At 45.3% G+C, this 25,413-nt stretch overlaps 1 protein-coding gene across 3 annotated transcripts in view; it reads right to left on the reverse strand.

Annotated features, from left to right (window-relative positions):
* MYLK (myosin light chain kinase) overlaps positions 1-25,413 on the reverse strand; it is a 741,434-nt gene that overhangs the window by 629,146 nt on the left and 86,875 nt on the right. For all 3 annotated transcript variants that reach the window (XM_029605228.1, XM_029605226.1, XM_029605227.1), the window contains one exon: positions 18,264-18,381. The gene's annotated coding sequence lies outside the window, so the exon portion shown is untranslated. The remainder of the gene's footprint in view (positions 1-18,263; positions 18,382-25,413) is intronic.

Genomic DNA, 25,413 nt, shown 5'->3' on the forward strand with positions numbered 1-25,413 from the left:
AACACAAATAAATCAGGGTTTTAGAAAGGCAAAACAATTCCCTTCTTCCAGGTATCTAAGTCTTTTAAAGAAAAGGATCTTATTTTCCTGAAGCAGTGGTGGTTTCATTGCTGAATCAGAGTTTTCTATGTAATCCTGGCTGGGGTCAGCAGAGAGTGGAAGAGAGGGTCAGAGAGAGAGCGAGCTTTGCTGCCCCAGTGCTCTGCAAGGTGCAAGGATTCTTCCTGTGTCGGAGGGGCTTGGGAAGGATTACAGACGTTACAGCTAGTGCTGAGTGATGGTGGGAGATTTTGGGCTGTTGGCTGATAGAAGGGTTGGAGACCTCTGGTTGCCACAAGGCATCTGAGCTTGGCGATGCGCAGGGTGGGGGCACAGCGGCAAAGCGCAGGAAGCTGGAGAGTCACCAGGAGAAACACACGGAACAGGAACTCTGGATCCAGACACAAGCGGGAAGCTGTATGTGCAACGGGGAGTGCTGCACTTACATAGCAAGTGCAGGAAATCTCGGAACACAAATACATTGACCAGAACAAGGCTGGGCTATCAGGAAACAGAGCAGCGGCACCGCCAGAGGGCAGGTGGTTGTTGAATCAGCACTAGGAATCCCCTGAGCACGCCTTATAGATCGCTGCGAATAAGAGGCCCACCCAGTGCTTGTCCAATCGGACGGTTGGGCGGGGGGGGGGGGGGGGGCAGCTGTCCCAAATACACTAGAAATCCCAAGAAAAACAGCAGCCTCTGCAGCTCTGTGGCAGGTTCAGGGCCCACCACTCCCAGGGACATGGGTTCAAATCCCATTGACCCTGTCCCTAGTACATCACCCAGACATTTTGGGTTTCTCCCCAAGAGAAGAGAGATTGTTCAGGTTAGGGAGGACCACAGTGGATGTTTTTTTTACAGTAATTGGTCTGATGCATGGACCCTAGGATTTGGATAATCTTTATAGAAGAGATTAGATACCAACTAACAACCAATACTTGATGCAAAAGAATGAATACTTACAGTGACTGCAATCGATTTTAATAGGGGGTTTTTTCCCCCTATATTTTACCTGTGTGAGTTAGTTTGGAGAATTCCAGTATTCTAATTTGTTTTTCTTGGACTTTAAAATAAATCCTATTTGTTGGAAACAACTAACAGGCGAGGACATTCAGTTTGTGACAAGTCTCCCCTTGGGCCGTCCCAGAATTATCTGGTCCCCAACCAGGGGTGGACTGAAGGAACATATCAGCCTGGAGGATTTTTCAGAATAGACCCATGGGGTGGATTTTAAAAGGAGCACGCGAGCCTGCTATAAAATCCGTTGGCGGACTGGAGCGGACTGGGAGGGAACTTTCCTACCCCTAACCCTACACTTCCTTTCTCTACCCTGACCCCTAACCTAACCTTAACTATCCCCAATTTTTTTTTTTTTACTTACTACTCCATCAGAGCTAATGGCTGCTGTCCCACCCGCCCCTTTTTCAGGGCCCAGCCCTTGTGCGCATATCGAGACTTACATGCATGACCGGGCCCTTTGGAAAACGCCCCAGCCACACGCGCAAGTCCCGATTTTTTACGCGAGTGGCCCTTTAAAAATTTGCCCAATAGGTTATATGCCAGACACTTTCTGTGCAGCACGTGTTCAACAGCTCCCGAAAGCATGGCAATCCAACCCTTGAGAGGTCCATCATGTGACCTGGAACGTAACTTCCACATTTCTCCTAAATAACTAAGAAGTAGAGCACACCCTAGACCAGGGATGAACAAACTGAACTGCAGTCCCCCTTCCATCCATTCAGCTGGTTGGTACCGTGACAGCAGAAAAAGACCCAAGTGGTCCATCCAATTTGCCCCGCACGTTGTTCGTTTGTTTTATTTCTTTTAGGGCAATAACTGCTGTTCCGTGCAGGTTACCTCTTTTCTTCATTTCTGACCTTTCGCTACTATGGATCCTCTGTGTTTATCCCACACCCTTTTGAACTTCATCACCTTTTCTGGGATTGCATTCCATGCATCCACCACCCTTGGAGAAATATTTCCTAACACTGATCCTGTCCTTTTGGAGTCTCATATCCTGACCCTAGTTCTACAGATTTCTTTCCACCGGATGAGGTTTTGTTAATGCCTTTTTTAGGAATGTAAAGGTTGCATCGTATCTCTCCCCTCTCTCTCCTCTCCTCCGAGGGATACATACTCAGGCCCTTCAGTTTCATCTCATATAGCTTTTGATGCAGACCCCTCACTTTTCTGGTTGCCTTTCTCTAGGCTGCTTCCATCCAGTTTCTATCTCTTTTGCAATACGGTATATATCCTGGATTCCTGACCTGGTGTTAAAGTCTTTTGCTAATCCATCAGTTCTTGAACAAGTTGCCAAGTGATGAGGCAACCAAAGTGCCAACCAGTGACTCAGACACATACACACATTCTGCTGTTGTGCTGCTGCTCATGTGCTCACAGAAAGGTAGAATTTAAAAGCGTTACTCACGCAAAAATGGTCACATACATGCGTGTGTGGCCTGGATTGCCACCTGTGTAACTTTACTGCTGAACAGCAAGTCTGGAAATTTTGAGTTTTAGGACTTTCGAGGGTTCAGGTTCAAGTGTGGGAGAGAAAGAGAGAGAGAATATGACACTCTCTATATATATATATATATACCTCCCACTATAAGAGGGACACTCAACTCAGGGTGGATTTTGGGGGGTGATGTTAATTGATCTGTCTAGGGCGCAAGGGTCTGAAGACCCTTAGGACACCGCCTCCACCCCAAAAACACACCCTAAGTTGAAAGTGCCTCTCTTACAGTAGGAGTTATACAGAGTGTCATACTGTCTCTCTCTCTCTCCACCCACCCCCACATATAGTCACTTGTGAAAGCATATTATTAAAATACGCATGTAAAGGCTGCACACATACGCGCGCCAGGGATATTTTTTTAAACAATACATGTGTACTTGTGCACACAATATAAAATTAAGCATTATCTCTGCTCGTGTGCCAATACAAACATTCCTTTTAAAATCAGCCAGTAAGGAGGTAATTTTCAAAGGAGTTACACATGTCAATGTAACATACTAACGTAACAATATCCAAAAGTCCATTTATGCACTTACAGTGCACTTTCGCATCTAAGATCTATTGATTATTCTTCCTTCATGTCTGGACTCCACCCGGACCTCTAGCACTCCTAGTTAAGGCTAAAGCATAGAGAATGGGGGACCCACTATACATATTTCAAACCGTTGACAAATGGAATATCCGATAATTAAAATTTCATATAAAATATTTTAAAAATTTCCCAAACACCAATAAAATATTTCAAAACAGCAGACACAACACACAATTAAAACCAATAAAGTTAAAAAAAAATCCCCTATTTTTAAATAAATAAATAAAATGTCTCAGAACATTTTCTTTTCATTCCAGAAGCCCTGAGATGGTCAGAAGTGATGAATGTGCACAGACTTTCTCCTCTCACTCTCATATACACTCATTTAACACATACACACTTTCTCATGCACTCACTGACACACACATGTCAGGCACACACAGTCACACACATTCATTGACTCATACGTACAGGCACTGACTCTCACATGCTGACACACACAAATGTTCAGTCTCACATACACTTTCTCAGACACTCACTGACACAAATGCTCAGTCTCCCACACTTTGTCAGACACTCACTTCCACAAATGCCCAGTCTCACACACACTTTTTCACATGCTCAATGACGCATACATACCCTCAGTCACACTCACTTTCTCACATACTGACACACAAACACTCAATCTCACACACATTTTCTCACACACTGAGTCACACATGCTTACTCACATTTAGTCACACAAACTCACATACTCTCTCTCCCCCACCCCCAAAAAAGTGCAGGAGCATTAGCGGCAGCCTATTAACTTTAAAAATGTTTTTGGTTTTTTTACTCACATTAGTGGTTAGGGGAAGGACAATTCAACTACTCCAGGCCTACAGCAGTGTCACTCACCGCCTCTGTAGTCGCTGAAGGTGACCCCCATGGAAGGGGGTCACATCTGTACACCTTTCTTTTTGTTCTCAGGTTCCTTCTGTCTCGAGAAACCATTTGTACACACCCTTTATGGTCCTCTTAGTCTTTAGGTAAGCAGCCCCTTCCGTGACTATAAAGAAACACTTGTGAACGGCAATCTCTGCTGCAATGACTTCGGAAGAAAATGGGCAAAGCTATCCCCAAGCTTTATTTTTTTTTTTCTTCCTGTGAGCTCTCGTTTTTCTATATACGTCAGTTTGGGGTTTTTTTTATATTTTTGAAGGCCTTTATGGAGTTTTTGTTGTGGCTGCGATCTTGAGCAGAAGTTTTCCAGGTGTTAATGTCAAGGTCAAATTTTTACGGTCTCGCTTGCAGACAGCCTTGAAATTGCAGGTGCAGATTGCCAAAAGGCCTTTCGCCAGAGGCTACCTCTCTCCGTATAAAACATCTTTGGGAATTCTACTGCCAACATATAACGGCTGTGCCCAAGCAACTGGAGGTGTCTGTCTGAGCAAGGTGAAGATAGTGGAAATCTGGGCCTGTTCCAAGACTTTGAGTTTGGGATTTTATCCTTCTAGGAGATGTTAAGGATGCATCACAAGCAGCACATGTGAAAACTGTTGAACCTCTTTTCTTGATATGGGGTACTGTACCGACAACACAGACTTTGTAAACCCAGATTTTGATGTGATCCACAAGTCTGTTGATCTCCTAGACTTGTTTTGTAATCCTAGACAGACCAGAGGCTATGGAAGGTAAAGTGACTTGCCCCCAGTCACAAGGAGCAGCGGTGGCATTTGAATCCTGGCTTCTCTGGTTTTTCAGCATTCTGCTCTAACAATTAAGTCACTCCTCTGCTCCCCAACTTTTGAATTTGTCTCCTCTCAACTAACTCCAAATATTACCCAACTGGATTAGCTCTTCCCAATCATGGCCTCACAAATCTCCTGTTTGTTTTTATGTCTGTGTGTCTTGACTGTCCATCTTGACCAGCTAGATTGCAAACTCCAATGAGTGGGGATTGTCTCCAGTGTGTCTCTGTAAAGCACTGCGTATGCTGGACAGCACCATAAAAATGATAATAATAGTTCTTTGTTGTTACATTACTGCACTGAAAGAAAAAAACTTAATTTTGTTTCTACAACGAACACAAGTATCTAACGTTAGAACAACCTTGGGCGAAAACTCCAAAGCAAAGGAGGATCTTTTTAACCTGAGTAAGCTTGTTCTCTAAGAATACATACAACACATTCACAGTCCATCCTGCAGCCCAGAAAGAGAGAAGCCTAACAAAAGCTGACAACTGTAGCCATGGCTATAGACTCAGAGTACGACCACAGGCATTTACTGGCCAGCAGATCTAAAAGCTGTTTCAACTGCAACTTGTCTCTAGTTCCAACAAACGAACAGAAACATAATTAAGTATCTGGAGGTCAATCCCTTCATGCAAAGTATTGTAACAAAAAAAGGAAAGACACGTGAAGGGAACATGATATGCAACAAGTAATAATTATCATCTTTTGCTACCAGGCTGGAATGCCAGCATTCAAGAGTCTCGCCTGAGGACAAGACAATGAAGGTCTGCAGCACAATCAGCGTGAGCTCTGAATTGCGAAGGCATACCTAGCTAGACCCTGGCTGAAAGCATTTTTTTGTTTTGTGTTAAATAGATGTCATACTCCTAGCAGATTCAAAACATCCATCCATCCCGCTGATGATCCTAAAAACAAACGACCTGATAATATGTCAACAGCTCTCCTTGGGTTGAGTGCAAACCTTTGTGAAGAAGCCAGGATTGTGGCCAGCAATCTTTTGGTCTAAAGGCAACAGCAATGAAATTCCCCTTTCTGTTGGCTAAGCTCTAGTTGTCTTCTCTCACCAGCAGAGGAGGTGCACTATACACGACACACTGCAGCAAAGCTTGCTCAGTTTAAAAGGTGCAGAGTTGTAGGTAAGGTCTACATTGTGTACCCGTCATGAAGTACATTTTTCATCTAGCAAACTGTTAAATATTTCAATTCGGAATGCACATTGTGTGACGTCCACCATAAAAGAGAATGATGAAAGGAAATGTATCCTCTTTAGCTCAAACAAAATCAGAAACAACTGCATTTGCTGTCAGCACTACAAAAGATTTTTTTAAAAGAGACTCATTTCTTAATCAGGTTTATTTTCTTGTTAATCAAGTTGATTTCATTACTGTTTGCACAGCTTCAGGCAAGTGTAGTTTGGGTTTGGTTTTTTTTTACCCCATTAATCTTAGCTGGAAAGGTTCAGGAAATGAAATTTGACGATAATACAATCCATTGTGACCAGTGACAACCGGATTTTTTTTTTCCCAGTGGTCTCTACTTGGCTTCTTTCTATTTTGTTTAGTTGTTTTATGAACCAAATACCTAAAATTAGCAACTGAAATTAAGAACCATATGCTGATAATGCAAAGGGGTTTTTTTTTATACATTTCATATCTAAGACAAAAATGAATGAGCAGAACCCAGTATTGTAAATCAGCAGTTCCCAACCTGGGGTCTGCGAGACCATCACAGCGGGGGGGTCCACCAGAAGGGATGCAAGGAGAAAAAGAGTGGGCTGCTACTACTGCTGCTGCTATCTGTGATTAGCTGACCTGCCGCCACAGGCCACAAGAGTGAAAATGGGGCCTCCAGCAGCCCTGGACTCTTGGCGCCCCCACACTGCTGCAGGACAGGAGGAGAAGGAGCGACAGAGAAGGGCCATTTGCACCCCAAACCGTACTGCCGCATGTCCAGCGAAGGTCCGAAGAGAGGGGCCGACTGCAGCCCTTTGAGAGTCATACATCCCAGTGCTGCACAGTGATGAGGCAGGGAAGAGAGGGGCCGACGGCGGCTGTGAGAACCTTCAGCAGCCACGACTTCACACTGAGGAAAGCAGAGATGGCAGGGATTCATCACAGGGGTGGGAAAAGCATTTCCCTCTACTTCCATGGGCTCTGCTACCGGCCTGAAACAGAGGTAGAAGAGGAATGGCTCGTAGAAAGAAAGGAGGAAATAGGACTGGGGTTGATAGTCTGAGGGGAAAGAAAGAGGGAAGAAGGAATGAGACAGGAATGAAAGAACAAAAGGAGAATAAAGAGGTAGACAGCAATGCATGATTGACCTGGGGAGTAAGTGTATATGGTAGCCTATGGGGGGAGGTAACTGGGGAAGAGAACCCAGGAATTATGCTGCACCAGAGGCAGAGATAGAGGGATCACGAGGGAGGGAGAGAGAGAGGACCACCATGGTCCAGGAATGAGAAAAGGAGAGAGGACCACCAGAGATCAAGGAGGAAGAGACAACAGCCAGATTGTGGATGTGACATTAAGCACAAAAAACTTATTTAGGGGGACAGCAGACAGACATGAAGAGACAGTGTAAAGCTTAGTGCTGAGGAGAGAAAAAGGGCTTGGAATGCAGAGAAGCAGGGTACAAGAACCATTGTTTGTCCCCACACTTAGGAGCCTGCACCTCAGAGAATAAAGCTATTCGGCGGGAGGAAAGGAGATTCACAGAGACATTGGAGTGATGGTGCAAGAAAGTGGCCACCTCCATTTCATTCTACGTGCCCATGGGTGCCAGTTAAAGGATCCGTCCCGACCTGGGGTTTCATGAGAGAGACTGGGGATTATTTATGAGGGTTTCATTGTAAACTGAGATAAAGAAAGGAAAAAAATAATCTCTTTCCCACAGTTTGACAAAACTATTCCGCTTCCACATGGCTGCTATATTTTGCTCTTTCCATCCAGCATGAAAACAGAGTCCCGGTCTGACTTGCACTGAAATTAGCTCCTGCAATTTAAAACCAGTCGTTCTCTCTTTGCCCTCCTTCTTGAGTGTACATTTTTGCTGACCAAGTCCCAGTAGGAGCAGTCTTCTTTGACAATGCACCATAAGAACATAAGAAATTGCCATGCTGGGTCAGACCAAGGGTCCATCAAGCCCAGCATCCTGTTTCCAACAGAGACCAAACCAGGCCACAGGAACCTGGCAATTACCCAAACATTAAGAAGATCCCATGCTACTGATGCAATTAATAGCAGTGGCTATTCCCTAAGTAAACTTGATTAATAGCCGTTAATGGACTTCTCCTCCAAGAACTTATCCAAACCTTTTTTGAACCCAGCTACACTAACTGCACTAACCACATCCTCTGGCAACAAATTCCAGAGCTTTATTGTGCATTGAGTGAAAAAGAATTTTCTCCGATTAGTCTTAAATGTGCTATTTCCTAACTTCATGGAATGCCCCCTAGTTCTTCTATTATCCGAACGTGTAAATAACCAATTCACATCTACTCGTTCAAGACCTCTCATAATCTTAAAGACCTCTATCATATTCCCCCTCAGCCATCTCTTCTCCAAGTTGAACAGCCCTAACCTCTTCAGCCTTTCCTCATAGGGCAGTGGTTCTCAACCCTGTCCTGGGGACCCCCCCCAGCCAGTCGGGTTTTCATGATATCCACAATGAATATGCATGAGAGAAAATTTGCATGCTATGGAGGCAGTGTATGCAAATTTTCTCTCATGCATATTCATTGTGGATATCATGAAAACCCGACTGGCTGGGGGGGTCCCCAGGACAGGGTTGAGAACCACTGTCATAGGGGAATTGTTCCATCCCCTTTGCCATTTTAGTTGCCCTTCTCTGTACCTTCTCCATCGCAACTATATCTTTTTTAAGATGCGGCGACCAGAATTGTACACAGTATTCAAGGTGTAGTCTCACCATGGAGCGATACAGAGGCATTATGACATTTTCCGTTTTATTAACCATTCCCTTCCTAATAATTCCTAACATTCTCTTTGCTTTTTTGACCGCTGCAGCACACTGAGCTGATGATTTTAAAGTATTATTCACTATGATGCCTAGATCTTTTTCCTGGGTGGTAGGTCCTAATATGGAACCTAACATTGTGTAACTACAGCACGGGTTATTTTTCCCTATATGCAACACCTTGCACTTGTCCACATTAAATTTCATCTGCCATTTGGATGCCCAATCTTCCAGTCTTGCAAGGCCCTCCTGTAATGTATCACAATCCACATGTGATTTAACTACTCTGAATAATTTTGTATCGTCTGCAAATTTGCTAATCTCACTCGTCGTATTCCTTTCCAGATCATTTATATATATACTAGCTGTTAAGCCCGTAACAACGGGCTTCATTTAAAAAAAAATTTTTCGGTCTATTTCCTTCCCACTTCTCTCCCCCTTCCTCTCACCTCCCCCTCTATTCTCCCTCTCCTCCCCTCACCTCACTCTCTCCTCCCATCCCTCCCCCCACCTCACTCACTCCTCCCTCTCACCTCCCCTCCCACTCACTCTCTCCTCCCTCTCACCTCCCCACTCTATTCTCCCTCTCCTCTCTCCACCTCACTCTATTCTCCCTCCCACCTCTATTCTCCCTCTCCTCCCTCCCCTCCCCTCACTCTCTCCTACCTCCCCCTCCCCTCAGCTCCACTTCCTCACTCTCTCGCCTCCCTCCCTCCCCTTTCAGCTGATCAACACCGCAGACAGGGGGGTGTCCTTCCCTCGTGCGCGCGTCGCTGCCCGCTACTGCTCCTCCCTCCCTCCCTCGCGCGCGTCGCCGCACTACTGCTCCTCCCTCCTCCCTCGCGCGCGCCGCCGCTCCTGCTTGTCGCCGTCGTCGCTCCTGCCGCCGCCGCCGCTCCTGCTCCTAAGGAGCAGGCACCATTTTTTTTTGGGGGGGGGGCACGCTCTGCTCTGGCCGACGTGCTCGCATGCGCAGTAGAGCTGCTCTCTACTGCGCATTTGCGGCACGTCGGTCCGGGCTCCCTTATAGGTATGATAAAAGCACCAGTCCAAGTACAGATCCCTGAGGCACTCCACTGTTTACCCTTTTCCACTGAGAAAATTGACCATTTAATCCTACTCTCTGTTTCCTGTCTTTTAACCACTTTGTAATCCACGAAAGGACATTGCCTCCTATCCCATAACTTTTTAGTTTTCTCAGAAGCCTCTAATGAGGGACTTTGTCAAACGCCTTCTGAAAATCCAAATACACCACATCTACCGGTTCACCTTTATCCACATGTTCATTAACCCCTTCAAAAAAATGAAGCAGATTTGTTAGGCAAGACTTCCCTTGGGTAAATCATAGAAACATAGAACATAGAAACATAGAAATGACGGCAGAAGAAGACCAAACGGCCCATCCAGTCTGCCCAGCAAGCTTCACACATTTTTTCTCTCATACTTATCTGTTTCTTTTAGCTCTTGGTTCTATTTCCCTTCCTCCCCCACCATTAATATAGAGAGCAGTGATGGAGCTGCATCCAAGTGAAATATCAAGCTTGATTAGTTAGGGGGTAGTAGGGGTAGTAACCGCCGCAATAAGCAAGCTACACCCATGCTTATTTGTTTTAACCCAGACTATGTTATACAGCCCTTATTGGTTGTTTTTCTTCTCCCCTGCCGTTGAAGCAGAGAGCTATGCTGGATATGCATCTAAAGTGAAGTATCAGGCACATTTGGTTTGGGGTAGTAACCGCCGTAACAAGCCAGCTACTCCCCGCTTTGTGAGTGTGAATCCTTTTTTCTTCTCCCCTGCCGTTGAAGCTATGCTGGGTATGCGTGAAGTATCAGTTTTTCTTTTCCCCTGCCGTTGGAGCAGAGAGCTATGCTGGATGTGCATCGAAAGTGAAGTATCAGGCACATTTGGTTTGGGGTAGTAACCGCCGTAACAAGCCAGCTACTCCCAGCTTTGTGAGTGCAAATCCTTTTTTCCACATTTCCTCTTGCTGTTGAAGCTTAGAGTGATGTTGGAGTCACAGTAACCATGTGTATGTTTATTGAATAAGGGTATTGTGTCCAGGCAGTAGCCATCATTCTGGCGAGTCACCCACTCTTCATTGGCGGCCTCTTGACTTTATGGATCCACAGTGTTTATCCCACGCACCTTTGAAGTCCTTCACAGTTCTGGTCTTCACCACTTCCTCCGGAAGGGCATTCCAGGCATCCACCACCCTCTCGTGAAGAAATACTTCCTGACATTGGTTCTGAATCTTCCTCCCTGGAGCTTCAAATCGTGACCCCTGGTTCTGCTGATTTTTTTCTTATGGTAAAGGTTTGTCGTTGCCTTTGGATCATTAAAACCTTTCAAGTATCTGAAAGTCTGTATCATATCTCCTCTGCTCCTCCTTTCCTCCAGGGTGTACATATTTAGATTCTTCAATCTCTCCTCGTACGTCATCCGATGAAGATCCTCCACCTTCCTGGTCGCCCTTCTCTGTACCGCTTCCATCTTGTCTTTGTCTTTTTGTAGATACGGTCTCCAGAACTGAACACAGTACTCCAGGTGAGGCCTCACCAAGGACCTGTACAAGGGAATAATCACTTCCCTTTTCTTACTCGATATTCCTCTCTCTATGCAGCCCAGCATTCTTCTGGCTTTTGCTATCGCCTTGTCGCATTGTTTCGCAGACTTCATATCATTAGACACTATCACCCCAAGGTCCCTCTCCTGCTCCATGCACATCAGCCTTTCCCCCCCCCATCGAATACAGTTCATTCGGATTTCCACTCCCCATATGCATGACTTTGCACTTCTTGGCATTGAATCTCAGCTGCCATATCTTCGACCACTCTTCCAGTTTCCTTAGATCCCGTCTCATTCTCTCCACTCCTTCCGGTGTGTCCACTCTGTTGCAGATCTTAGTGTCATCCGCAAAAAGACAAACCTTACCTTCTATCCCGTCCGCAATGTCGCTCACAAAGATATTGAACAGGACCGGTCCCAATACCGATCCTTGCGGTACACCACTTAAAACCGCTCTCTCTTCAGAGAAGGTTCCATTTACCATCACACATTGTCTTCTGTCCGTCAACCAATTTGCAATCCAGGTCACCACCTCGGCACTCACTCCCAAGCTTCTCGTTTTATTGACCAGTCTCCTGTGCGGAACCGTATCAAAAGCTTTGCTGAAATCCAAGTATATGATATCGAGTGCTCTTCCTCGATCCAATTCCTTGGTTACCCAGTCAATCCATGTTGACTGTGTTCATGTTGACTGTGTTCCATTAAACCATGTCTTTCTATATGCTCTACGATTTTGATCTTGAGAATAGTTTCCACTATTTTTCCCAGCACTGAAGTCAGGCTCACTGATCTATAGTTACCCGGATTGCCCCTGGAGCCCTTTTTAAATATTGGGGTTACATTGGCCACCCTCCAATCTTCAGGTACAGTGGATGATTTTAATGATAGGTTACAAATTTTAACTAATAGATCTGAAATTTCATTTTTTAGTTCCTTCAGTGCCCTAGGATGCATACTATCTGGTCCAGGTGATTTACTACTCTTTAGTTTGTCAGTTTGGCCTACTACATCTTCCCAGTTCACAGTGATTGGGTTCAGTTCGTCTGACTCATCACCCTTGAAAACCTTCTCCGGAACTGGTATCTCTCCAACATTCTCATTAGTAAACACGGAAGCAAAGAATTCATTTATTACTGTTATTTTATGTGCTAAATGATTTTAATACTGTATGTTTTACCCTCTGCATTTTATAATTTGTAAACCGTTGTGATAGCTCGTCTTAACGACAGTATAAAAAATTTGGTAAATAAATAAATTTAGTCTTTCTGCAATGGCCTTATCTTCCCTAAGAGCCCCTTTAACCCCTTGATCATCTAATGGTCCAACCGACTCCCTCACAGGTTTCTTGTTTTGGATATATTTTTTAAAGTTTTTATTATGAGTTTTTGCCTCTATGGCCAACTTCATTTCAAATTCTCTCTTCGCCTGTCTTATCAATGTTTTACACTTAACTTGACAATGCTTATGTTTTATCCTATTTTCTTCAGATGGATCAACCTTCCAATTTTTGAAGGATTTTTTTTTGGCTAAAATAGCCTCTTTCACCTCATCTTTTAACCATGACGGTAATCATTTTGCTTTCCTTTCTTAATGTGTGGAATACATCTGGACTGCACCTCTAGGATTGTATTTTTAAACAATGTCCATGTCTGTTGAACACTTTTAACCTTTGAAGCTGCACCTTTCTTTTTTTTTCTATTTTCCTCATTTTATCAAAGTTTCCCTTTTGAAAGTTTAGTGTTAGAGCTGCAGATTTATTTATTGTCCCCGTTCCAGTCATTAGTTTAAATTTGATCATATTATGATCACTATTGCCAAGTGGCCCCACCACAGTTACCTCTCTCACCAAATCCTGCGTTCCACTAAAATTTAAATCTAAAATAGCTCCCTCTCTTGTTGGATCCTGAACCAATTGCTCCATGAAGCAGTCATTTATTACATCCAGGAACTTTATGTCTCTAGCAAGTCCTGATGTTACATTTACCCAGTCAATATTGGGGTAATTGAAATCTAGAAATCCAACGAAGCAACACCTTGCACATAAGCAAGTACTGAAGAACAATAGTGCAGGAACAAATCTCAGTTCCACCAAATGTTTCAAATAGTGTGTTGTTTATTTCACAGTGTTCAACTGGCAACTCCACAAGTAACAACAATAACTTGTCAAAGTCCCCCGACACAGTCCCGTGTTTCGCTGTGGCTGCATCGGGAGGGACTAGGCATATAAATGGAATCTACAACAAAATATACATGTAAATAGTGGAACACAAAAAAACAGGGCTACTATATTTCAATAACATTATAGACACATACCTTTTGTATCAGTCAAGGGAGCGCGAACGCCCTCAAAAGTGACAGCCATTTAAAGAAGAAGGAAGGCGCGAAACGGGAGTCTATCGCGAGATTCTTAGCAACCAGTCACAACAGAGCACAGAATCACTCACTCAGTCAAACAGATACCATTCAATCTCTTTGTTCAAACCTTTCGGAAAAACAGTATCAAGGGTAAATATCCATCTCTGCTCTCTCCGACCCAGCACCTCGGTAAAGTCACCCCCCCCCCCCCCCCGGGATGGGCGGGCAAATACCTCCAAATACCTCCAATACAGAGAAGGAGAGATCAGAGATGGAATGTCTGCTGTGGGACCAATGGGACACCAAGGGCTCATCCATTCTTTGCTGCCGGATATTAGAACAATGTTCAATCATCCGTGTTTTCACCATCCTGATGGTCTTACCCACGTACAGGAGGGGACAGGGGCACCTCACTATATATACGACACCTTTTGTGGTACAATCAGAATTGGAACGAAGTTGAAAAATAGGACCGGTGATGGGGTGTTCAAATGATGAAACTGTGTCCGTATGACTACACATGGTGCAATGCCCACACGGTCTATGAGTACCCCCCGTGCTTAATGCTCTGACAGCGCCCGGAAACGCAGTGTGAACCAGCTGATCACGTAAGTTTCTACCCCTCCGAAATGTGAACCGCAGGGGACCATGGAAAAGGTTTGATAGTGATAACGCATGCCAATGCCTCCGGATCATATCGGCTACTGCTTTGCTCACAATAGAAAATGGGAGAATGCAATTGTTACACACCTCATCCGACCCCAGCGGGGAAAGAAAAAGCCAATCCCGGTTAGTGTATAAAGCTCGTTTAAACGCCCTCTTAATCACTCGTGACGGGTAGCCTCTTTCCATGAACCGAGCAGTCATAACGTGAGCTTGGACCAAAAAGTCAGATCGTGATGAACACAAGCGGCAAAGTCTTAAAAACTGGCCAGTAGGGATGTTATCTCGTAAGGCCCTCGGATGACAACTGTGATATGACAACAACGTATTGCGGTCCGTCTCTTTGTGAAACAGTGCGAAACAGCATTCGCGCTCCCTTGACTGATACAAAAGGTATGTGTCTATAATGTTATTGAAATATAGTAGCCCTGTTTTTTGGTTTTTTTTTTGTGTTCCACTATTTACATGTATATTTTGTTGTAGATTCCATTTATATGCCTGGTCCCTCCCGATGCAGCCACAGCGAAACACGGGACCATGTCGGGGGACTTTGACAAGTTATTGTTGTTACTTGTGGAGTTGCCAGTTGAACACTGTGAAATAAACAACACACTATTTGAAACATTTGGTGGAACTGAGATTTGTTCCTGCACTATTGTTCTTCGGTAATTGAAATCTCCCATTATTATTGCACTGCCAAATTGGTTAGCTTCCCTGATTTCTCTTAGCATTTCATTATCTGTCTGACCATTTTGTCCAGGTGGACGGTAGTATATTCCTATCACTATACTCTTACCCAACACACATGGGATTTCTACCCATATAGATTCTAATGAGCATTTAGTCTCTTATATGATCTTTATCCTGTTGGATTCTATCTTCCCTCCTGTACATAAAGTGCCACACCCCCAACAAGTTGATCCTCTCTATTATTGCGATATAATTTGTACCCTGATATAGCACTGTCCGATTGGTTATCCTCCTTCCACCAAGTCTGTGATGCCAATTTTGTCAATCTCATCATTTGCTACTATACTCGCCCATCTTACGTCTTAGACTTCTGGCATTGGTATACAGACATTTCAAAGTGTGTTTTTTGCTTGTATTAACAACCTGCTTTTCAGTTGTTAGCGATAATTTGGAAATCATTAGCTTCAGTGATTTTTTACATATAGGCACATTGACTATGTTTGCTTTTATTGGAACCTCTCTTTTGGGATGCCCTAACTCTCCTGTTTCATTAGTAGCCTTCAAGGATACATTTCTCCGAACCATGCACTGCTGAGTGACTGTCAGCTTTCCCCCTTGTTCTAGTTTAAAAGCTGCTCTATCTCCTTTTTGAAAGTTAGTGCCAACAGCTTGTTTCCACTCTGGTAAAGGTGGAGCCCATCCTTTCGTAAAAGTCTCCCCCTTCCCCAAAAAGTTCCCCAGTTCCTTTCAAAACTGAATCCCTCTTTCCTGCACCATCGTCTCATCCACGCATTGAAACTCTGGAGCTCTGCCTGCCTCTGGGGACCTGCACATGGAACAGGAAGCATTTCAGAGAATGCCACCCTGGAGGTTCTGGATTTCAGCTTTCTACCTAAAATCCTAAATTTGGCTTCCAGATCCTCTCTCCCACATTTTCCTATGTCGTTGGTGCCCACATGTACCACGACAGCCGGCTCCTCCCCAGCACTGTCTATAATACTATCTAGGTGACATGTGAGGTCTGCCACCTTCGCACCAGGCAGGCAAGTTACCAGGCGGTCTTCACGTCCACCAGCCACCCTGCTATCTACATTTCTAATAATCGAGTCACCAACTATGATGGCCGGCCTAACCCTTCCCTCCTGGGCAGTAGCCCTGAGAGACTTGTCCCCAGTGCGAGAGGACAATACATCACCTGGAGAGCAGGTCCTTGCTACAGGATCACTTCCTGCTACACCAGGGTGATATTTTCCTACTGGGAGACTTTTCTGATTCAAGGCAGCACTGGGGCTGCCAGGTTGGATTTGGGACTTGGCTACTATGTCCCTGAAGGTCTCATCAATGTACCTCTCTGTCTGCCTCAGCTCCTCCAAGTCTGCTGCTCTAGCCTCCAGAGATTGGACTCATTCCCTGAGAGCCAGGAGCTCTTTGCACCAAGTGCACACATACAATCTCTCACCAGCGGGTAAAAAATCATACATGTGACACTCAATGCAAAAGACTGGAAAGCCCCCCTCTTGCTGCTGGACTGCTGCCTTCATCTTAGTTTTGAGTTCCTAGTTAAGTTTAGGATACTAATGGAGTTGGAATTAGAATACTTTAAATTTACAAGTGAATTTACTAATTAATCAGCTAGTGTCCTACAAGGGAATGATTAAACTTTCAATAAGAGCTGGTACAATAGGAAGATTTAGATAAGACCCTGATTGATTTTTAATGAGAAAGTATCTCGTGCCTAAAAATCAAGGGTTGAGTGGGTGGGAAAGACAGACACTAGAATTAACTATCTCTGGTTTGCTTATTACCTCAGACACACACAAACTCTAAAGAATATATCTCTCTATTTCACCTTTCACCAAACTTTTATAAGTCCAAAGATTTTCCAAAGCTACGCTTACCAATCCTCTTTAAACACCAATAAATTGATCTTCACTCAGTTAATTGAAGAGTTTGAGATGCGCGCCGTTAGGCGCACACACCTCCGGTCCTCTTCTACTGCAAAGGGTGCGGGGCCTCTGGAAGCTGGGGCTGTGGAATTCAATCCCTGGATCGCTTGTGGTGACCTCTGGACTCCTCTCCCGGGGGATGCTGGGAGCAGTATGCAGATGAGCCTTCCGGTCCTCTTCTACTGCAAGGAATGCAGGGCTATGGAATTCAAGCCCTGGATCGCTTGCGGAGACCTCTAGACTCCTCTCCCAGGGGATGCTGGGAGCAGTATGCAGATGAGCCTTCCGGTCCTCTTCTACTGAATGGGCACTAACAGACTTTTCACTGGGACGCACTTTGCTCCAATTCTCAGGGGTAAATTTACAAAAAATGCGCGTTCGCGTACTTTTGTTGGCGCACCAGTCGCAAACAAAAGTACGCTGGATTTTAGCAAATACGTGCGTAGCCGCGCGTATCTGCTAAAATCCAGGATCGGCGCGCGCGCAAGGCTGCCGATTTTGTGCAGCCGGCGCGCGCCAAGCCACGCAGCCTGCATCCGTTCCCTCCAAGGCCGCTCCGAAATCGGAGCGGCCTCGGAGGGAACTCGCTTTCGCCCTCCCCTCACCTTCCCCTCCCTTCCTCTATCTAACCCACCCCCCCGGCCCTATCTAAACCCCCCCCCTACCTTTGTCCGGGGATTTACGCCTCCCGGAGGGAGAAGTAAATCCCCGCGCGCCAGCGGGCCGCTAGCGCGCCGAGACGCGACCCGGGGGCGGTTCCGGAGGGCGCGGCCACGCCCCCGGACCGCCCCGGGGCCGAAACCACGCCCTCGGGCCCGCCCCCGAAACGCCGCGTCCCGCCCCCAAAACGCCATGATCGGCCCCGCCCCCGGGACTTACGCGAGTCCCGGGGCTCTGCGCGCGCCGGCAGGCCTATGGAAAATAGGTGCGCCGGCGCGCAAGGCCCTGCTCGCGTAAATCCGGGCGGATTTACGCGAGCAGGGCTTTTAAAATCCGCCCCTCAGTGTGTGACTGATTTCTAAGAGTATTTTTTTTTTCACAACAAATAATGATCCTACCTTGGACATCACTGAAAATAGCACATGCTTCCCAGTCAGTTGCACAATTAAGAAACCAGCAAACCCTCATATGCTAAAGACGAGAGTGAAATTATTACACCTCAGGAAATTATGCAATTAAGGACACACAAAACCAATCATAGCAAGCATAATTTTGCATAATTCCTCATCTGAGCTCAAAGACTTACTTTTGGGTCAAGTAAAGTTGCACAGGACCAGTTGATGTTCAGTTCAGATGCCAGGAGATGCTGGGTTTCAGAGAAGGAGTTTTGCATCTATGAGCTCATGTTGACAGCAGGAAGTGCCCTGGCCAGGGAGAAAAGAAAGATCATCTCATGAGCACTGGAGACTAGTCAAGGGAAGGAGAGTATGAGAGCGGTGAGTACAACAGCAGAAATAGCACACGCATGCAGAGTAGCGTGTCCAGAGCCTGAAGATCAGACGAAGCGTGCAGGAGCAGCAAACACATGGGCCAGAGGAGGGGAGCACAAAAACGCCAGGTGGGGAACCTAAGCATGAGCAATGCCACTGGAATGTAATCTTCTTTCCCTGCTCCCACGGTGAGGCGGCAGCAGTGTCGACCGGGCCCAGGACTGGTGAGCGTGGCCGGGATCAAGCCAAGGATCAGTACAGTGATTCAGGAATGCCCTGGGGGTGGGGAAGGTGTCAGGCTCAGCTGACTTATACCTTATTCAGGGATGGCTCAAGGCAAGGTATGCGATGGTGCTCCTCCCCCAGCCCCCCCCCCTCTCCCACCCAAGGGGCAGTAAAGGTCAAATCACCAAGAGGACCAAGAGGGACATTCTGCTAGACAGGAGTCTCTTAGAGTTTGGTCCTGTCATTGGTTTAAAATGCTGGGGGGAGGGGGAGGCCAGTTTCAGGGGTCTCAGAGGAGTGGCAGATACAGTATTAATGATAATATTTACAGGAAGTTGGCAACCTTGCCACAATGCTGCCAACCCCTGCAACCTGCCCTCCACCCTTCCCCAGCATCTGCCTCTCTGGGAAAGTGGAAGATGGGTGCACTCTCACACACTCCCCCTCCCCTCTCGCTCATATGCCCCCTTCCCTTCCCCTCTCACACTCCCCCCCCTTCCTTCTTTTCCTCTCCCACTCACACCCTTTCCCTGCCTTCTCAATCAAATTCTTCCCGTCTCACTCACAGCCCCCCCTTCCCTTCCCTCCCCCTTACTCCCTTCCCGCCTCCCCCTCCCCAGTTTTCTTCCTTCTGCCAGTAGGGGGGTCAGAACCCCACTGGTAGTCACTAAATCGCACCACCATGTGGACTTACTTCATGCCGGCAGAGTGTGGAAACACTCCTGGCACGTCGTTAAAGTGCACCACCGAGCAGGCCTTCTTCAATTAAACCACACTGGATGGAAGCAAGGCTGCCTCCACAGGGGTGTCCTGGAGGGCACCGCTTACTCCGTCCCCACTAGAGGTGGCCACCTCACCCTGCCTAACAGTAGAACTGCGGTCACATACAGCCACCTCCCTGTTTTACCTTTCCCTCGCTAATTATGATGGGAAGGTGGGGGTAAGGAGCCTGAGGTCAGGAAGCCTGAAGGGGTCAGGAGGCCTGAGGGGAGAGAGGGGGAAGTCTAAGGGAAGAAAGAGGCAGAAAGGGGAGGGAGCATGAGTGTAGGTGGATCCAAGGAGCCTGAAGGGGAAGGGTGAGAAACCAAGGGGGGGGGAGGGATGGTGGGCCTAGATGGGGGTAGAGAAGACCTATGGACCTGAGAGGTCAGCAGCAGGTGAGGTCTTTTGTGGAAGAGGCGAGGAGAAGGGTCCCCAGAGGGAGGTGGAGAGAGAGCCATATAGAGAATATAGCAAAGGGGACGAGGCAGCAGTATGAGTGAGAGTGAGAGGGTGCAGCTGCGGAGAAACACCAGTGAAGAGGAACATCAGACACGGAAGTTCAAAACGTTTATTCTGTGCTTCGTAAGGGGCCTGAGGCATCTGGTTCCGGAAGTATTCTTTGTTCATTAGAATGTTATAAGCATTATTCCATTGTTATAATATGCTAAGTGCCGCTCATATTTTTAAGAATGTTCAAATATTGTTCTGTTTAATATATTGTTTACAGAATAAGAGCAATCATGCTTCTGATATGTTTAGCAATGTGGCTTTCATATTTAGCATCTCTAAAATATGCACTGCGTGGGGGGTGGGGAAGAGAAGCAAAGCAAACAATATTGAGGGGAATTCTACTTTATTTAGGATAGCAGATGTTCTTCTGCAGAAGACATGTGGGATTCCCCTGGCTCCTAATGGAAATGCCAAAAAGACAGGTTGGTTTGATTTTGCAACAAATGCAAGGATAGCTCCAGACAACAGACAATTTTTAATTTTAATCAGAAGAAGATGGTGAAAGCCAGGTTTTTGTCTCATTTCTCTGTCCAAATTTTTTCTGCATTTTTGTTTTTAATTGTACACACAGTTTATGAGCGTGCACGCACGCACGCACACACACACGCACACACACACACACACACATACACACCTTAAAGCAATGTTTCAGCTTGCCCTGGCATCAGGAAACGTTTAGGATGGAGAATGTTGGGAAAAAATGTCAATTCTGCGGTCAAATAAGGAATCTCCTTGCTAAATAATGAAAAAGTTGGCAACACTGGTCCCAATCCTTTAAATAATTTGTTTGCAGAGAGTTGATATGAAAACACTGTTGCTTCATGAAAGAATATATTGCTCAGTTATCTATAAATATTGGAATAAAATAATATTAGTTTAATAAAATAGATTTTGTACAAAATAAATCTGGATCTTTGAAAGCATTTTATTTGGAAAGCATTTTATTTGGTCAGCATTTTCTAGCGGATGAAATGCTGCTTATGTGATGAGAATTTTACTCCACTGGTAACCTTGAAACTCATCAATTAATGTCAAGGTTAGAGCTGGCCAGTGGCTTAGCAGCAGAGCACAGCACTGCCATGCAGAAGGACTTGGATTTAATTCCCAGCTCCCCCACCAAATCAGCTGAGACTGGAGGTGCATCAGACCCTGGGGGAGAGGAGGAAGTCACAGTCCTTGTTCAACGGTGACACCTACTGATTGAATTTAGTAACCATGAATGTAGGGTTCGTAAAGGAGCCTGGCACGTGGGCTCCAGAGGAGGACTGCACTAATATGATCAGAGACGGGGATATGGAGTTAAATGAAAAGTCGACCTATATCTGGCACCAGATCCCAGCCCTGGTTCCGACTGAGCTGGGAGCCCCCACCCCAAAAAAACCCCAAACCTGCTGAGTCAAAAAAAATGTAAGGAAAGTTCCGGTTATTCTCTGAAGGAGGAGGCAGCCACAAGGTTGAGCTCCTATCGGGCCTAATACCTCTTCTGATATCCTGGTCATCTTTGGGGCCGTGTTATTCTTTGATACTAAACAGCCAAGGAGATGAATGAAAGGTCTGTCCCCTCTTTGTGGGAAATTTAAACTAATAACTGGAAGGGGGACAATAAGTAAATCTGTGCAGCTGAAAAGGTTAAAAGTGTTCGACAGGCATGGGCATTGTTTAAAAATACAATCCTAGAGGCGCAGTCCATATGTATTCCGCGCATTAAGAAAGGTGAAAGGAAGGCAAAACGATTACCTGCATGGTTAAAAGGTGAGGTGAAAGAGGCTATTTTAGCCAAAAAAAAACATCCTTCAAAAATTGGAAGACGGATCCATCTGAAGAAAATAGGATAAAGCATAAGCATTGTCAAGTTAAGTGTAAAACACTGATAAGACAGGCAAAGAGAGAATTTGAAATGAAGTTGGCCATAGAATCAAAAACTCATAATAAAAACTTTTTAAAATATATCCAAAGCAAGAAACCTGTGAGGGAGTCAATTGGACCATTAGATAACCGAGAGGTTAAAGGGGTTCTTAGGGAAGATAAGGCCATTGCAGAAAGACTAAATGAATTCTTTGCTTCCGTGTTTAATAATGAGGATGTTGGGGAGATACCAGTTCCGGAGATGGTTTTCAGGGGTGATAAGTCAGACGAACTGAATGAAATCACTGTGAACCTGGAAGATGTAGTAGGCCAGACTGACAAACTAAAGAGTAGCAAATCACCTGGACCGGATGGTATGCATCCTAGGGTACTGAAGGAACTAAAAAATGAAATTTCTGATCTATTAGTTAAAATTTGTAACCTATCATTAAAATCATCCATTGTATCTGAAGACTGGAAGGTGGCCAATGTAACCCCAATATTTAAAAAAGGCTCAACTATAGACCGGTGAGCCTGACTTCAGTGCCGGGAAAAATAGTGGAAACTATTCTAACAATCAAAATCGTAGAGCACATAGAAAGACATGGTTTAATGGAACACAGTCAACATGAATTTACCCAAGGGAAGTCTTGCCTAACAAATCTGCTTCATTATTTTGAAGGGATTAAATAAACATGTGGATAACAGTGAACCAGTAGATATAGTGTATTTGGATTTTCAGAATGTGTTTGACAAAGTCCCTCATGAGAGGCTTCTAAAAAGTCATGGGATACGAGGTGATGTCCTTTCGTGGACTGGTTAAAAGAGAGGAAACAGAGAGTAAGATTAAATAGTCAATTTTCTCAGTGGAAAAGGGTAAACAGTGGAGTGCCTCAGGGATCTGTACTTGGACCGGTGCTTTTCAATATATATATATATATATATATATATATATATAAATGATCTGGAAAGGAATAAGACGAGTAAGGTTATCAAATTTGCAGATGATACAAAATTATTCAGAGTAGTTAAATCACAAGCGGATTGTGATACATTACACGAGGACCTTGCAAGACTGGAAGATTGGGCATTCAAATGGAAGATGAAATTTAATGTGGACAAGTGCAAGGTGTTGCATATAGGGAAAAATAACCGTTGCTATAGTTACACGATGTTAGGTTCCATATTAGGAACTACTACCCAGGAAAAAGATCTAGGCATCATAGTGGATAATACTTTAAAATCGTCAGCTCAGTGTGCTACAGCAGTCAAAAAAGCAAACAGAATGTTAGGAATTATTAGGAAGGGAATGATTAATAAAACGGAAAATGTCATAATGCCTCTATATTGCTCCATGGTGAGACCGCACCTTGAATTCTGTGTTCAATTCTGGTCGCCGCATCTCAAAAAAGATATATTTGCGATGGAGAAGGTACAGCGAAGGGCAACCAAAATAATAAATGGGATGGAACAACTCCCCTATGAGGAAAGGCTGAAGAGGTTAGGGCTGTTAAGCTTGGAGAAGAGATGACTGAGGGGGGATATGATAGAGGTCTTTAAGATCATGAGAGGTCTTGAATGAGTAGATGTGAATTGGTTATTTACACTTTCGAATAATAGAAGGACTAGAGGGCATTCCATGAAGTTAGCAAGTAGCACATTTAAACTAATCGGAGAAAATTCTTTTTCATTCAACGAACAATAAAGCTCTGGAATTTGTTGCCAGAGGATGTATTAGGTGCAGTTAGTGTAGCTGGGCTCAAAAAAGGTTTGGATAAGTTCTTGGAGGAGAAGTCCATTAACTGCTATTAATCAAGTTTACTTAGGTAATAGCCACTGCTATTAATTGCATCAGTAACATGGGATCTTCTTGGTGTTTGAGTATTTGCCAGGTTCTTGTGGCCTGGTTTGGCCTCTGCTGGAAACAGGATACTGGGCTTGATGGACCCTTGGTCTGGCCCAGCATGGCAATTTCTTATGTTCTTATGAGTAGACTAGCAAGCCTATAAAAACTGCAAAACAAAGCAAGGAAAATAAACTGGCTGTTGAGGAGTCATCCTCGGAGGAGGAGGAAGGAGCAGGTTAATGACCTTTCTGAGAACTATAAGCACATTGAAAAATTAATGGGCAAGTTCGCCACAAAAACTACTAAGTGTTGTTATTACGTGTGTTTTAGTGGATCCTTGGGTGCTGTGGAGATGACCACGTCCACGGGGAGGAGCCCCATGAGGAGCCACAGCACTGGGCTAGATTCTGATACACAAAACACCGGAATTTGAACTCTTTTTTTATACAGCTTGAAGTAGCCACCAGGTGGCAGTGGTGAGTTGTAGTCTCAGGGACCTCGGCAGAGGGAGCCCTTCTCTCCTAGATGACGTCAGGAGGTTCCGCAGCAGGTTACCCATCAAGGAGTTACTGTGGATGAGACAGATGAGAAATTAGAGTACTCACTCGGTGTTAGCTGTTATGGATGCGATTCCACCAGATAGTTGTAGAAGGTACAGGCACTGAGGCAGGGAGAGCTGGCCCTCGAGGAGTGAGTACCTGTTCCCTAAATGGCGCCTTTAATAGAACAGAGGGCCCCCGAGGAGCGGGTACCCAAGTTAGTAGTAAACCCCGAAGGGCAGAGGTAGAGCTTCCTGCAGGCAGCAGGGAAGCGGCAGAGTAGCGCAGACAGGAACAGATCGAGTCCATTCAAGTCTTTGCCAACTCAACGAGCTAGCAATCTTAAGAAGTAGATATACCTGGATGGCGTGATGTCAGATGAGGGAACACCCTCGAGGTTCGTGCCACTGGGCGTAAATAGACATGGGTAGCGCGCGCGCACCCTAGCAAGTACCTGGGAGGAGCAATGGCGTACGGCTGCACCATAGCCGTTCCGGGGACGCCAGAGAGGTTGGCTTGATGACGCTGCAGTAGACATCTTGCCCAAGTAAGCGGGAGGAGCTGAGATAGTGGTGCAACAAGCGGGGCAAAGCCGTCAAAGACCGACGGACGCAACAATAAGTTAGATGCAGGACTGGAAATCGTTGTAAAAAAAGTGGCACAAATATTTGAGGCAGGGCAGGAAAATTCAACCTACCTCAAGGAAAATGGATTCAAAAGTTGCTCATATTGAAATTTCGCTTATCTTTACCAGTGCTAAAGTTGAAAAACTGGAGCCGAACTACAATTGTTTTTTGTTAGACAAAATTGACCATCTTCAAAACTGCTCTCGCCACAACAACATAAGCGTACTCAGAGTCCCGGAGGAGACTGGGGAGAACAAGACAGTTGGATTTCTTTTGCAAAATGATTGCCTGACTTGCTAAAGTTGCAGTACAAGGACAGCCTGGTGGAAATTGACCATGCTCATTATGCTGTTGTCCCCGTACCGGCTAAAGGTGGTTGGCCACAAACAGTGATAATACGGCTACATAATTTCAATGTCAAGCACAGGAGTCTCGAGGCTTCCCAAAATATTGGTTGTGCTTCCCATTCAGAACTGTAAAATTATATTTCAGGATTTCTCTGCCAAGATTTAGAGGAAGAGGCTAGAGTGTTGCGGGAGCACTAGGGAGCGATCCCGCTTCTGGGGAGAGTAGTGTGCCCTTGGACCAGGATGTGACTGCAGAGAGGAGCTCC

This window comes from Rhinatrema bivittatum, chromosome 6 (genome assembly GCF_901001135.1).
Source record: "Rhinatrema bivittatum chromosome 6, aRhiBiv1.1, whole genome shotgun sequence".
Lineage (NCBI taxonomy): Eukaryota > Metazoa > Chordata > Amphibia > Gymnophiona > Rhinatrematidae > Rhinatrema > Rhinatrema bivittatum.